This window comes from Lepisma saccharinum, chromosome 16 (assembly GCF_977018435.1).
Source record: "Lepisma saccharinum chromosome 16, izLepSacc3.1, whole genome shotgun sequence".
Taxonomy (NCBI): domain Eukaryota; kingdom Metazoa; phylum Arthropoda; class Insecta; order Zygentoma; family Lepismatidae; genus Lepisma; species Lepisma saccharinum.
This window is the reverse complement of record NC_139244.1, coordinates 45,298,551-45,313,328: the sequence shown is the minus strand read 5'-3', so window position 1 is coordinate 45,313,328 and position 14,778 is coordinate 45,298,551. Positions and strand designations below refer to the sequence as shown.

Sequence of the window (14,778 nt, the reverse complement as noted above, 5' to 3'; positions counted from 1 at the left end):
GTGCCAGGGGTGTCTTCGAGTTGAACGGCATTGGGAGTGTCACTATTCATCTTAGCGGTGCCGAAAACTATGGATTCCACACTAATATCGGTCGTTTTCGCAACACAAACTCATATCAGCCTGAATGTTAGACAACCCGAGATACACTATCGTTGTGCGGGATTGCATAGAGTCACGGATGTCTGTTTTATGCGGAATTTAATATGTCATTTTTTCATGTCACCCCCTTCCCACCCCACCCCACCCCACCCCTAGGGATGCCAGGGGTGTCTTACCCCCACAATATTTCTTTCAAGATTGCAAGTGATACGTGTACCAAGTTTGGTTGAAATTGCTCCAGGCGTTCGAGAGTTATGCCGGAACAAACACACACACATATATATATATATATATACACATACATCCATTTCTATATATATATATAGAGAGAGATGTATCATTTCTAAAACTGTGAACGTTTATGTACGAGTACAATATCGGAGATAGACCATTATTTTCGCATAATTTATATTTCTTTACGATAGAAACAGCAAGTCTAGTATTACTTTCCAGAACTGTAAATATTAAAACTTTTCTCGTCTGCTACAATCTGTGACAGTTCTGGAAAGTAATATACGAGACCTGCTTGATGTGCTTCATCAATGATGTGCTTCATCAAAAATTTTGCTCTCTGTTTATCCAAGCATCCTCCCACAAAGAAATCTTGTTTTATGCAACACAATCTTGAACTGTATAGAAATATTCAGAGAAAAAAATTCTATCAGAACTCGAACTAGGAAATTTTGAAATAATTTGCTACTGATCTGACAAGGTCGTACTTTGAAGCAACGTTGTTCAATGGATTAATTAATTATAGAAAAGGCCACCTACTCTAGTGGAAATAGCGGGGTGAAGTATGTGGGTTTATGTTGCACTGTTGAGTATTAGTATGCAATAGGTTTCATATTAAATCTAGGACTCCAAACCATATGATGATTCTAATTGTGTTTATTGAACGACATAACATTTTAGAAATGCCAGGCCATATATTGTGTGTTTCAGTAACACAAGCAATGCTGTAAAGGTAAAGTTTTTGACTGCCACCTTCAATATAAATGGAACATATGGATCCTAAAATACTCGCTTGCCTGCAAGACGTTGTGTGTGTTGCATAACTTTACGGCGATAATTGGATTTTAATAGATAATTTTCAATGTCAATTTCTACCAGCCCCGTAGATTTAGGCAACACACACAACGCCTTGCAGGCAAGCGAGTATTTTAGGAGTTTTATTGCTGGTGACTGTACATTGTACCATGCCATTCAGGAATACATGTGTGAAGGATAGAGCTTCATACGTTCTCGATCTCGGTCATACTGGAGGTGATGTGGTCAGCACTACGCTACGTCTACCTTATTCTCAAGGTACCCATTCATGAGAGTCTGGGTGAGCCCCAGAACTTCTTCTGCAGGGACATTTGCTGAATATTCCCACCTGAAATCACCAACCTCGGGTTTGCTGAATATTCCCACCTGAAATCACCAACCTCGGGTTTGGAACTCTGGTTACTTAACAACGAACCACGAAGTTTATCTTTCAGTTGAATTGAATTAGAACTTTTGGACCCGTTGGATCCACAAAAAACCCTTTGTATGTATATATATATATATATATATATATATATATATATATATATATTTGGGGTAGGGGTAATGTAAGGTTGAAATAGAGGAAACTCTTGCTTGTACCCTTAAGTGTTTTGCCTTCAATTTTTTTTAAAGTTTGCCTTGAAAACCGTGAGAATAGCTACCAGAATCGATTTTCGGACTTCGCTTTCGTAGCAAGTCTCAAGCAACTTTTAATATCCTTCCTGGGTACGTGTAGTGAGAAGCTTGTACTGCTTTCCCTTATGCGTCACCATACATGTTCACTTACGTTACTCTTTCAGCGGATAAGATAGGTGCGAATCATTCTCATATTATGCGGTGGTTTTCTTTGTAAATTCAGTGGCTTACCAATAGCATTGTGGAATCTCTTATAACTGGATACAGCGCGTCACCTGTCGGTAGCAAGAAGAAAACTCTTCGTGGAGCGGTGTATAAATAGCACCGTTTCGGTGAACCGCTTGTTCCAAGCTTTGTCCGTGGTTGCAGGGCGTGGAAACATCTCCCATCTCCCTCAGCATCCTTCCTCTCGCTAAGACGATTTACGGCTAATTTTAGCCCGACCCGAATCCGGAACGCGAGGCGAGAATTCCTGAAGGATTCCGATCTGATATTATACAACAGACACTCTTTACGTTTGCATGCTTTCCTGCCAGGGGTTGTTAACGGAAGAGGTGCCGTTTATTGGACGAGACGCGTCTACCTCATCTGTAGTAACCGTCCGTCAACCTCAGAAACTGCATTATTGTAGGCCACAGTGTCTCTGGCGACAGGACCCAAAGCCAGTATTTTCTTGTGAGGGCCAGCGTTTATCAATGGTGTAAAATTGTTAGTTTTTTCATAAGAGATGTCAGTTTCGTCAGTGGCGTAGTGATTTTACTTGTAACTGTGTTTCTATTTGTTCTTGATAAAGATCTAATCTGTAATAATTAGTTTTTTTAATCATTCTTAAAGTTAACATGCATTTGTTACGACTTATTCCTCCGTATTAAGGGCGCAAATAGATTCAGTGCTGACGCATCCATAATTACTTTTAATATTTTTAAAATATGCAAACAAATATCCCACGTGTGTACAGTGGTATCCATGAGTATTAATGTGCAATTTATCCACCACCATGTTCGTACACTTTATTGACCCAATAAGAGCTTCAAGAATTAAAAGAAAACTCAAAACAAGCTGTTGACAACTTCTGCACCAGCATACATAAAATCCATTGCTTAAAAACATGTAAGAGATGTAAGAGAAAAATTAATGAAAATAGTCATGGACAATTTGCACGGTAATACTCATGGATTCCACTGTACATGTAAAATCCACAATTTTGATGCTTGTGGCAGATTTAGCCCATCAACTTTCAATGTGACTTCTAGACAGTATGATCAGGGTTGGGAGGTAAATTACTCGATACTATTACGTGTAATTTATTAGCCAACTACATGGCGTAAACATATATTTTATGCATAAGTAAAACCCTTTTTCCATCAAGAAACTTCGATTTTTGTTTCACTGAAAACATTAAAATGAATTGATTGATTGATTTGGTTTATTTTACTTTGCATTTCTGCTACTTTTGGCTAATCTCGAAAATGAGGATGAGTGATGATATGAAATCGATGAAGGGACACCCAGAAAAACACAAATGCCCCGACTGGAAGTCGAACCCAGAACCATGCAAATGAATTCAATGGCATTCTGATACTTGACATACACTCTGTACAATCTCTGAAGTTACTTCCTGTAGAAATTCATTACGAACATGACGAATAAAATAATATATGGTTAACCCGTAATACAGTAAAACCTCGTTAATCCGGATTAATAGGGGGATAAGTTGATCGGTTTTACGAAAGTCCGGATTAACTGAAATAACCTAAAAGAACAGTAGAAAGTGCATTAAAACTCCGTTTATATCAACAAAACACGTTTATTATGGTGTATTGAAAGGGCATACACTATACAGGACAGTACAAAGTCTGCGGGAAATAGAATTTCATCAGTGGTTGACTGCCTTTTCTTTGGGAAGTTTTCTTGTTGACTTCTAGTCACATTTAAAACCTTGCATTCTACTTTTTTTTTTGTCTTTTGCCTGTCCGGATTAAGCGAAGTCCGGCTTACCGGGGTCCGGATTAACGAGATTTTACTGTACTGATAAACGATAAAACTGTCCGGAAAATGCACACATTCGGATATGCGGATATCAGAGTGTCCGTGGCATTCGGCTATTCGAATTAGTGCTGCAGGGAGAGAATGAACGCCAAATAAGTTCACAAGGACGACGCTACACTCGGAGAACTAAATGCATCATATCGATTGATGCACTAGAATGCATCGATTGATGCACTAAAGTATGTTTTATGGCTTCTACAAAGAATCAGATTCACATTTGATGCATTTAGGTGCATTTTTGTATGTCGCGAAAGAAACACCAAAGTGCATAATTTGATTCAAGTAAGGCCTTATTACAGTCGAGATGCACTTCAATGCATCAGTTGATGCATTTTGATGCACCAGAATGCATCATCCAAAAATATGCTAGAAGGTGTATCAAGGAACATCAACTGATGCATTGAAGTGCATCTCGACTGATATAAATCCTCACTTGAATCAAATGATGCACTTTGGTGTTTATTTCACGACATACAAAAATGCACCCAAATGAATCAAATGTGAATCTGATTCTTGGAAGAAGCCATAAAACACACTTTAGTGCATCAATCGATATGATGCATTTAGTTTTCTGTGTGCAGAAGAGCTTCTTCGCTCGAGCAGGCAAAACGAGCGGTATACGCTCGAAGCCCAGTAGTGGGCCATAAGATATGGTGTCGTGAAGTGAAAGACGGAGTGATATTCAATATTAAGCAAACATAGTCATTGTATCCATTTTAAAATGTACGAGTTTAGTCTATCTTATCAATACAGTGATATATGAAAATGTAACTGATGATTATGGGCTGAAACTGCCAGTACGGATATTTTTCATGTGTATCATTATTGCCACAGTAAAATGATATTCCGTTGGAAACGTTCGATCGTGGGAGACAAACGAACGAGTGGTCTTATGCATTACTCTGCTTCGGATATCCAGTCTAAATTTGATGGCATGTCTGGTGTTCGAACAAAGATACAATTGTTGATGGTTCTTGGGTGTCTAGAATGTGTTTCCAAAGGACGCTCTGTCATTGTCGCGACGCGGAATTCCTCCCCCCCCCCCGTCCCCGTCGCCGTCATCCTTTGTCAACGTGCCGACGCAGACAGCTCGCCGCTCCCGCGAAATTCCTCCGCCATTCTCGTGGCCCTGAATGATGAGCCGTGACCGCCGGGATGCTTGGCTGCCAATCGCTCGTGAACAATAATGTCCCTAGGCATCCACTTCATTCTGGCACCGAAGGACTGAAGCGACCGTTGTTTACTCCGGCGTTGTCCGTGTCCACTTTCCGCTTTGGTTCGCCTCCCAAGCGGTCCTTGTTTACTCCCGCCGAATTTGTCGGCGGCCGAACTGAATGAAATTTGTCTTTGGCAGGGTCCTCCACTTTGAGCGGTTCCTTTGACATCTGGCTTATGCTATGCAACTGGATGAAGTACCTGAATCCCAGAAGTTGCAAGGAAGTACATATTAATCCAGAGTGGCTACTTACCGGAAATTTCTTATTGGCTCCCGGAATTCTACGTGAAAAATTGCAACTTTTATTAATCGAAATCCCATTGAATTATACATATTTATTAATGTCCTGAGGCACGTTTTTCACAGTTTAGCCTTTATTTTTATCGAGGAAGGAAAAGAAAAAAAGAGCTGTTAGTGTTCGCATGCTCCTTAGATTCCCGGGATAGAGTATAGACTGCCTTTGTTGAGAGTAAGACACTAATATCTCAGGAATTTTGCGGCATAACTTGTGGCTACAGTACTGCAGTAAAACGTTTAAAATGCAGTGTGCAGTTTAGAAGGAAAGTGGCGGAAGAAGACGACAATTTTATGAGCAAGAGAACTGCCATAAATGCAGAGCATTGGACAGAATTCTTATGGAGATTTTGTTGCATTTAATTGAATTCGAATGCGCCTGCTTTATTTTTCTCAGACTTTTAAGCTTTTTAACTTTAAGGTAAGGGGTTTAGTGGTGCAAAGTGGCCATAAGCACCCAAACTCGGTCAATCAATCAATGTGTTTCAATATGCAGGACGAGTATCCTATTTTCCGGCTGAGTTCGTGACGTTTCGTATACAGTAAAATACAGCATTCAAGAAAGCTGTAATTCCTGTCGAGGCGTTTCGGAGTTGCTGTCGATGAGGTTTCGGAGTTGCTGTCGATGAGGTTTCGGAGTTGCTGTCGATGAGGTTTCGGAGTTGCTGTCGATGAGGTTTCGGAGTTGCTGTCGATGAGGTTTCGGAGTTGCTGTCGATGAGGTTTCGGAGTTGCTGTCGAGGCGTTTCGGAGTTGTGGTAGTATAAAAATCAACGTGTAGGTCAAGAAGTCAAGAAATTATAGTGGTCAAGAATGTTTGCTATCACAATGACTGATTGATTGATTTAGTTTATTTTACTTCAGTTTTCTGCCCCTTTGGCTAATAATGAAGATAAGGATTAATGGTTGTAAGATAAGATGGATGAAGGGACAATCACAAATATATGGGGACGAGTGTCCACACGCCAGAGCTTCGCTAGTCTGCCAAATGCAGTCCAGGATGCATTAATAGATATAGGAGGTCTAATTCATTTTTGTTAAATACAACTTGAGTTTTTATGTTAACTGGCCTTTTGGTAAGGGTTTTTCATGAAAGAAATATTTATTTCCTTAATTGCTAAGTGCCTCCCCGATGGCGCAGTGGTAGCGTCGTTGCCTTATAATCAAGGTGTCCCGAGTTCGATACCTGGTAGAGTCACATAGTGGTTTGGATTCCACTTGAAACTGTAGTCCCAATTAGCCTTACTGTGCATAAAGTGGACTTAAAACACAAACTCAATCAATCTATCTTAATTGCTAATTTCCAATTTTACTTAAGTAGGGGTCGAATAAATAAAGGTCAAGTAAAACTCATGAGAAAGTCCAGAATTTTGGATTTTTTTGGTAGACACTCTGTGATAGATACGGTACCCTTTACAGAAAGTGAAATATATTGCATGGTATATCAATATTTTGTTGTTTATGAACGTTTTCAGTTAATTTTAGCTCGCGGAAATGTGTTATTGTGATATAAAGTACGTCTGTTACCTTACGACTCTAGCACCCAAAACGACATTCCACAATAGCAACTATAATTTTACGTAGTTAGGTTAGGATTGGTACCAATAGTTAATATCGACGTGTTCTTTCGCTATTTGAGTGTGCTTACAAAGGGTTTTAATAATAAAAAGCGGCGAAGGCACTCTGAAATGGCAGGTTTTTGCTCAAGCAAAATACTTTGTGATCGAATATCTCCGTTATTTGTTTTTTCCGCGCGCTGGAACTAATTTTGTATGACGCAAAACCTCAAAATCTGTCGATTAATATAAACTTCAACGTAATTCTCGAGGGGGTACGGTGGATAAACGACCCCATAGACACTATAAACGGAAATTTTTATAACGAGACATGGTGTTGCTTTGAAGTAGTAGGTATTTGTGCAAAATGGACGCGTTTCAGTATATCTTAGTATACAACTTTCACAAACCAAACTCTGCAATATGTATTGAGCGTGGTTGACGAGTCTTCAAAGGAAGAACAATCCTAAAGGGTTGAACGTAACTCTTCTTTTCCAATGCACGGCCTATCTAGCTAACTTCTTCAACCGTTGAAAGTGTACACAGAGAACGTTGCTGGCATAACAGCTCGATTCTCTACACCCCAGATGTGCAAGACGAATAAAGCCTCCGGTGTGTGTACGCCCCAATTGCTTTCATAACAGACAGCCCGGCTGCGTGGCATTTATCATTCTAGAACACCGAGACTTGGATATAAAGCCAAGACCAACCCATCCTGCGATTCTGGTATTTGGCGCATTAATTTTAGAGTCGTTTTGAGTCTCGGGTTGGCGCACCTGGGACCCTCACCAGCCCTGGTAATAAAAATTCTTACACCATCTGGCAACACTGTTTTTTTATATGTCGGGTCTCCTCTGAATTCCTCTTCCATCAACTGAATGGAATTGCTTTGTTGTTTTGGGTTCAGAAAAGGGAAGGAATATATGGGAATATGAGGACCATGAGAAATGATTGCCTCCGTGGTTCCAACACGCCAACAGACCCTTCGAGACTTGTTCTAGCCGACCTCCGTTGCGAAATGGTTAGCACCGCGCGCTACGACGCCAAGGGTCCCTGGTTCGAATACCTGCCTGGGCATGGTTTTCTTTGCGAGTGTCCTTTAATCAGCTTAATCAAATTATCATTCATCCTCATCGTCGCGATTAGCCAAAAATGGCAAAAAAAACTGCGCTAAATAACAAAAACCAAACTTGAAACTTGTCTGAAGATCTCGTTATGTTCTAATTTTTGGTCTGCCAACCTCTGTTCCACGCAGTGCATCCTGGAAACTACATCCTTGCAGACTAGCGTAGCCCTTGCGTTTATACCCACATCGCTGGACGGCCTCTGCCAGTACGTATCAAAGCCGTAAGTTATCGGATGTTTTTCCATTGTCTCGAAAGACATGTGGTCTTTCAGTTCGCTGACTTAAAGTTTTTAAAAGATCTTACGTTTTCGTGTCAGGAAAATGGGGCAAAGGCCCAGTCTAAGGGATTACCTTCCAGATCAGTGTTCTGATGGGCCCTCCTGCATGCAGGCAGTATGACATAAAGGCAGCGCACTGTTTGATTGGTTAGGTTGTATGTTTTCATGTTTATGCAGTCATGGAAGTTCCCATTCAAGAAAGCTGTAATTCCTGTCGATGACGTTTCGGAGTTGCTGTCGATGACGTTTCGGAGTTGCTGCCGATGACGTTTCGGAGTTGCTGCCGATGGCGTTTTCGGAGTTGCTGCCGATGGCGTTTTCGGAGTTGCTGCCGATGGCGTTTTCGGAGTTGCTGCCGATGGCGTTTTCGGAGTTGCTGCCGATGGCGTTTTCGGAGTTGCTGCCGATGGCGTTTTCGGAGTTGCTGCCGATGGCGTTTTCGGAGTTGCTGCGGATGGCGTTTTCGGAGTTGCTGCCGATGGCGTTTTCGGAGTTGCTGCCGATGGCGTTTTCGGAGTTGCTTTTGTAAGGTTCCTGTTGAGGCTGTTGCTGTTGCGAGGTTGCTGTCGAGGCTGTTGCTGTTGCGAGGTTGCTGTCGAGGCTGTTGCGAGGTTGCTGTCGGTGCTGTCGCGAGGTTGCTGTCGAGGCTGTTCTGAAGGTTGCTGTCGATGCCGCCGGAGGTCTCTGTCCATGCGGTCCGGGGGTTCTTGTTGAAGCGGTTTCTTCCGAGGCGGTCCGGAGCTTCTGTCGATGCGGTCCGGAATTCATCCTAACAGTCCGTCGTTTGAAAACAGACTGAAATTGGGACCCGACTTGGCAGAGATTTCACCAAGCGAAGACCTTTACCACCGAGGTTTTCCAGTGCCCATCCTTTCACCGTGAGAAGATGCAGATGTTCTCTCCAAGACAAAGGGAAAGTCTCCAAACCGTATCAAGTGTATCGGGCTCTGCAAATAGTCGTAGCTGCCGTTTTGTTCCATTTGACGCGCTCTCCTTTTAGCCGGTGAATCAAGACGGGAGATGGAAAGATTACGTGAAACGGGATACTGGAGAAGGCGTCTCTCCCGGCCCCACGACGGATGCCAAGATCTCCAGGAAGGGCCAGATGCCCGAAATAACCCTCCAATGCGCGTGACAGAGCGATCCTCCATCATCGCACGTTCCCTTCTCCACCAGGAAGTTTCCAAGCGGCTGATAAAAAAGAAACATTTTTTTTTGTCCTTTCTTTTTGGAATGACTGGGTGGTATTGATAATTCAGGCCAAATGGAGTAACGGCTCTAGTATGGGTGACGTCATTAAGATCGCTGATGCTCCCTTGGCGCTAATGTTCCAGCCACTGCTCCTCTAGTGTTGCCATCTCTTGATGCTGGAAATGCTACATCTACAGTATTTACCATAGGGAAATTAGCATTTTTATCGCAGGCTATTTCACATTGCTTTTCCTTCAGGTTAATCGACACTAAGATGATGAATTCTTACCCACGATTTGAATATGTGACCCCTGGATTAGTAGCAAGGCACGCTGAGTACTCCGCCATGGGAATTAGTTGTTGTTGCGGTAGGAAGTGGTGTAGCGACTTTTAAAGAATTTTGTCAGAATCTTCATTCATTTTCCGTGCAGAATTGTTAATACGAATGAAAAAGGGCGAAGTTATTCGTGTGTAGAAAATGTCTATGTTACACTTACATGTACGTTCATTTGGCACTTTTAAGGTATTCACTGAACCTGAAAAAATAATTGATATTTCCCAATACAATTCAACAGGAAGCGTGAGCAGAGCCTCGGTGTTTCCAACTATTATTATTGGAATATTACTATTGTTTATCTTACATGTTGCAAATTCACCAAACACACTTAGAAGAACTTAAGTTTAGTGGTGATAATCGACTTGTTTAAACCATTTTCTTAGTAACAAAATTGCAGAAATGTTTATCAATAATATTTTCCCCCATTTTATCATTGTTGTAACAAATAACGATTGCATTTCGTATATTGCGTTGTTTTTCTGCTGATCCTCACAATGAGGATGAGTAATGATTAGATGAAGGCACACCCATGCCAGAGCCAAGACTCGAACGTTGAAGGTTTCGGTATCGACCAGCGAGACGTCCCAGAAAAACAACTGTGTAAAGCGAAGTCATCTAAATTGTTTTTAATTGAGTTTCTATTTTCGGGTAAATATTATGATGTTAAAGTACATATTTCAAGGTTATATAATATGTCAACATTGCAACACTTCATCTTCTGGCTCGGTAATTTGAAAGTTCGAAAATGCAACCTCCTGGGTATTAGACTAACTGTTTGAAAGGTTTTGGGTTGGACACTTGGTGAGGCTCTGTGATTGTACAGACTCTTCTAAGTATTTTACCACTTTTTCTTTACCATCTCTAGATTTCTTATTCTTCGCATCTTTGTTTTTCTCATATTTTCTTTTCCCCTTCTCTAACTTATTCTTTCTCATGCTTGCTATTTCTGTGTATCTTGAATTTTCTCTTTATATTTTTCTTCGCCTATATCCTTATCTTGTCGCTCTACAACGCCAGTGGTCCCGGGTTCGAATCCAGGCTGGGCATAGGTGTTTGTGAGTGTCCCTTCATCACTCATCCTTATCGTCGCGATTAGTCAAAAGTGGCAAAAAATTGAAGTAAAAAATGCAAATCAATCAATCAATCAAACCTTCTCTCTTTCCTTATTTTTTTCTTTCCTCGTCCTCTTTCTCTTTTCTTATTTTTCTTTCCTCGTCCTTTTTCGGTTTCCTTATTCTTCTCTTTCCTTGTCCTCTTTCTCTTTCCTTATTTTTCTCTTTCCTTGTCCTGTTTCTCTTTCCTTATTTTACTCTTTCCTTGTCCTCTTTCTCTTTCCTCGTCCTCTTTCGGTTTCCTTATTTTCTCTTTCCTCACATTATCACTTCCCACATTCTGTCTCCCGTTTCAATAATTTTGCTCTATTTTCACTTTTCTTTGTTCCCCCTTTGACGTGTCTAGTTTTCTTTATTCTTTCTCGTCCCTTATTCTCTTTTTGTACCATCATACTTTCGTTCTCCACTTATACATTTCACTGTTTCTTCCTTCATCTGTTAACTTTTTCGGGCTATACGTAGCCAAATGGTTGGCGCTCTTGCCTTTGGCGCTAGCGGTCCTGGATTCGATTCTCGGAGGGAGCCTCCAAAACATCGATGTTTACCCAGAATCGTGAGCACAATTGAGGAGGTACTTGAAAAGAAGAGGTAGCGGGCTCCGGTCTCGAAAGCCAGAAAACGGCGGCGATGGGAGTCGATGATCTGACCCACACAATAAAAAAAGCCTCTTGGCAGGCGCTGGATCTCGGAAGGACGTTGCGCACTGAAGTTTAATTTTATTACGTATATCTGCTTCTGTGCAATTTCCATATTCTGTTCCTGCATCTCAACTTTCTCTCATCCTCTTTTTCTCTCTCTTTCTCTCTTCCTCTTTTTCTATCTTTCTCTCTCTCTCTTACTCCATCTTTCTCTCTCTCTCTTTCTACTCTCTTTCTCTTTCTCTGTCTCTCTCTTTCTAATCTCTCTTTCTTTCTCTGTCTCTCTTTATCTCTCTTTCTGTCTCTCTCTACTCTCTCTCTTTCTCTCTCTTTCTACTCTCTCTCTTTCTACTCTCTCTTTCTACTCTTTCTCTTTCTACTCTCTCTTTCTCTTGTCTCTCTTTCTCTCTCTCTCTCTCTCTCTCTCTCTCTCTCTTTGTCTCTCTTTCTACTCTCTTTGTCTCTCTCTCTCTCTCTCCCTCCAATATCCTTCCGCGTCTCTTTCTAAAAGTGCTCCATGGAAACCCAGACATGCCGTTTCCATTGATTTCAATATGGAAACTAGGTTTTCTCGGAAATCCTCAATGGGTCTGGTGGGAGACGAGGCGTTCGAGTGAGCGGAATACACTTTTCGCTCAGCGGTCGACTGCAATAATTTATTTTCGTCGCCGCACACGACCGAGCGATCGGAACAGATCTTTTTGTTCGCGGAACCACAGATCCCTTCGGTTCTTGGAATATGTCCCCCCCCCCCTTTCCCTCATTTCACAGTTGTAACTCGCGATACGAAAAATGTTTCGTGAGCGCGAATAAAATTATGATCTTGAGGTTATTTTCTCCCGCTCAGCGACAGGGCCTACGTGGCGGAGTGGTTATCGCAACGCACTGCGAATCTAATGGTCCTAGGTTCGAATTTTCTGTATTCAGTCTTCGTCCTCATTACCGTGATTAACGCAAAAGAACCACCATGTATTTCTTCCCCTTCGTTAGATTCTGCAACGTCCCCCGGTTGTACACCAGTCGTCACAAAGTTAGTCCGCTACTCCTTTAGTCGGGAACATGAGAATCTTTGCAAATCATCAGGGCTTGCTGGGTAGAAAAGAAACACAACATTGTTTTCAAAGTTAAACGCAGTTTTATAATCACTTATATTTCATAATCACTTACCAATTAAACACTAGAACATTCAATACTAACGTTGGGCAATTCACTCACATATAGCGAAAGTCAAATTACATATTTAATTGCTTACTTTCAACTTATCGGCAAGAAGAAAACTCCAAAACCCAAAATCTATACTTGAATTCTTTCCGTTTCCAAGTTCTTATTGATCCTTCACCTTCACCTGTTTTCCAAACTCAGTCTGTCGTCAGGTGAGAAACATTCAGGTGGGTTCACTTCCTCTGCTGAGATGAGAAAGTGACGTCAACACGAACAGATTATGACGTATTTATAAACATATATACAAGTTCCAACCACAACTGTATCAATCTAACTATATAGTTGTCTGTGACAACTTGCACATTATTTGAAATAACAAACAATTAAAAATCTTAACTTCTTACAAATATAAAACCTTAAACTCTCAGGTTCGTTACAATTCATGATAAGCATGTAATGTTAATTGAACATTATCCACTGTCTAAATCTTCTAGTATATGCTACTATTGGAACACTACGTTTCGACAAAGCACCTCTTTTCACGTCTTAAGGTGAAATTTTTCTTTGTTCGTCGTCGGTTTGTAATCAAATGGTTTCGGGCTCGATACTCGGTGGAGGCACACAATACAGTACTTCTAATCCCACTTTGGGCTGTAGCTCCAGTCCAGATGAGCCTATCTGTGCATAAAGCAGACTTAAAGTAATAATTCGAACAAATTTCCGATGATGGGGATCGATCCTACGACACACTCTCTTCTTACGTGTAGTTTCTGTCAGCTAGGTTGTCGCCTTAACTGGTCGACTTGCATTCTCGCCACTGAATTTACCGGGTTTGAGTCCCATGGGTGTTCTTTGACGGTGCCCCTTCATCGGATTCATCTTTTCACTCACCCTCATTGTCGCGATTAGTCAAAAGTGGCAGAAAAGTAACACTAAGCAACAAAAATACGATTACAAATGCTTATTCTCTTTGTCTTTTGCCGGCATACATTATTTTCTCCATTCTATTCTACCTCTGAATATTTTTGCTTCGTGATTTCGTTCTTAATTTCCACAGGCGTGTAGTGGATGTTTACGAGAGAACGGTATGAGGACTTCTCTCTTTAATGAGAATTGTCTCTGCCTTATTTAGAGCTGATGAGTACGAGCACATTTAAGAAAGCTTGACTAAGATACCGTGGACATTGACACTCGTGATCTTCTGTTGTTTCACCCTACACTTTATTTATTGCATCGTAGTTATGTCATCTATCGCTAGATGGAAGCTGTATGACCTCATTATACTCTCTGAAACATGAGTTTGCCGTTTGTATCACTACATGCCATGAATTGAACTTAGGATCTCATTAATTTTAAATTCTTAATTATTACTGCGTTAATCAAGGTCATGGTCAATGCATGATGTTGCCATTTGCCACATTAATGAAAATTGTTCATAAAATTAATATTTTTCACTATATTTTTCAGGATTTTTTTTTTAGTGTAATGTCTAGGGAACACAATATTTTTTTTAAAATTTCATTTTTTAAAAATCATGAATTTTAGGGTTAACATTCACATGCCAGACAGACACTGATTGCAATCATAATGAAGCGCATGTACCAATCAATCGAAAATTTAGTACAGTCGGGTATATAAATTATACCAGGCATATTGTCTTCAAGAATTGAAGCAAAACGCCAAACAATCTTTTGGTACGCGTAACCTCTGCACCAGCATAGAATATAAAGTGAGAAATGATTAAAAATGGTAATGGACAATTTGCCTCTTAATATTTATGCATCCCACTGTACACTTTATACACCTGGTGGCAATAGTAAGGACTCGTCAGTCTGTTCCATTAGAATAACATTATACAGGTCGTGAACTTTCAATACAACTTTTAATTGCTACTAAGCAACGTAAACTTATTAAAAATTAAGTTGACTGCCAAATGATAAGCCAAATCTAGAACATTGTCAGCTCGTCTCAATTTATGTGTTTATCCGCAATTTGTCTAGATTTTAGAACGAGAAGCGATAAGTGACCATGTTTTTTCAGGAATTTTTAACGGTAT

At 40.7% G+C, this 14,778-nt stretch overlaps 1 protein-coding gene across 6 annotated transcripts in view; it reads left to right on the top strand.

Moving 5' to 3' along the window:
- The window catches only part of Lmpt (four and a half LIM domains protein limpet), a 718,337-nt gene that overhangs the window by 564,840 nt on the left and 138,719 nt on the right, over positions 1 to 14,778 (top strand). The window lies entirely within an intron of this gene.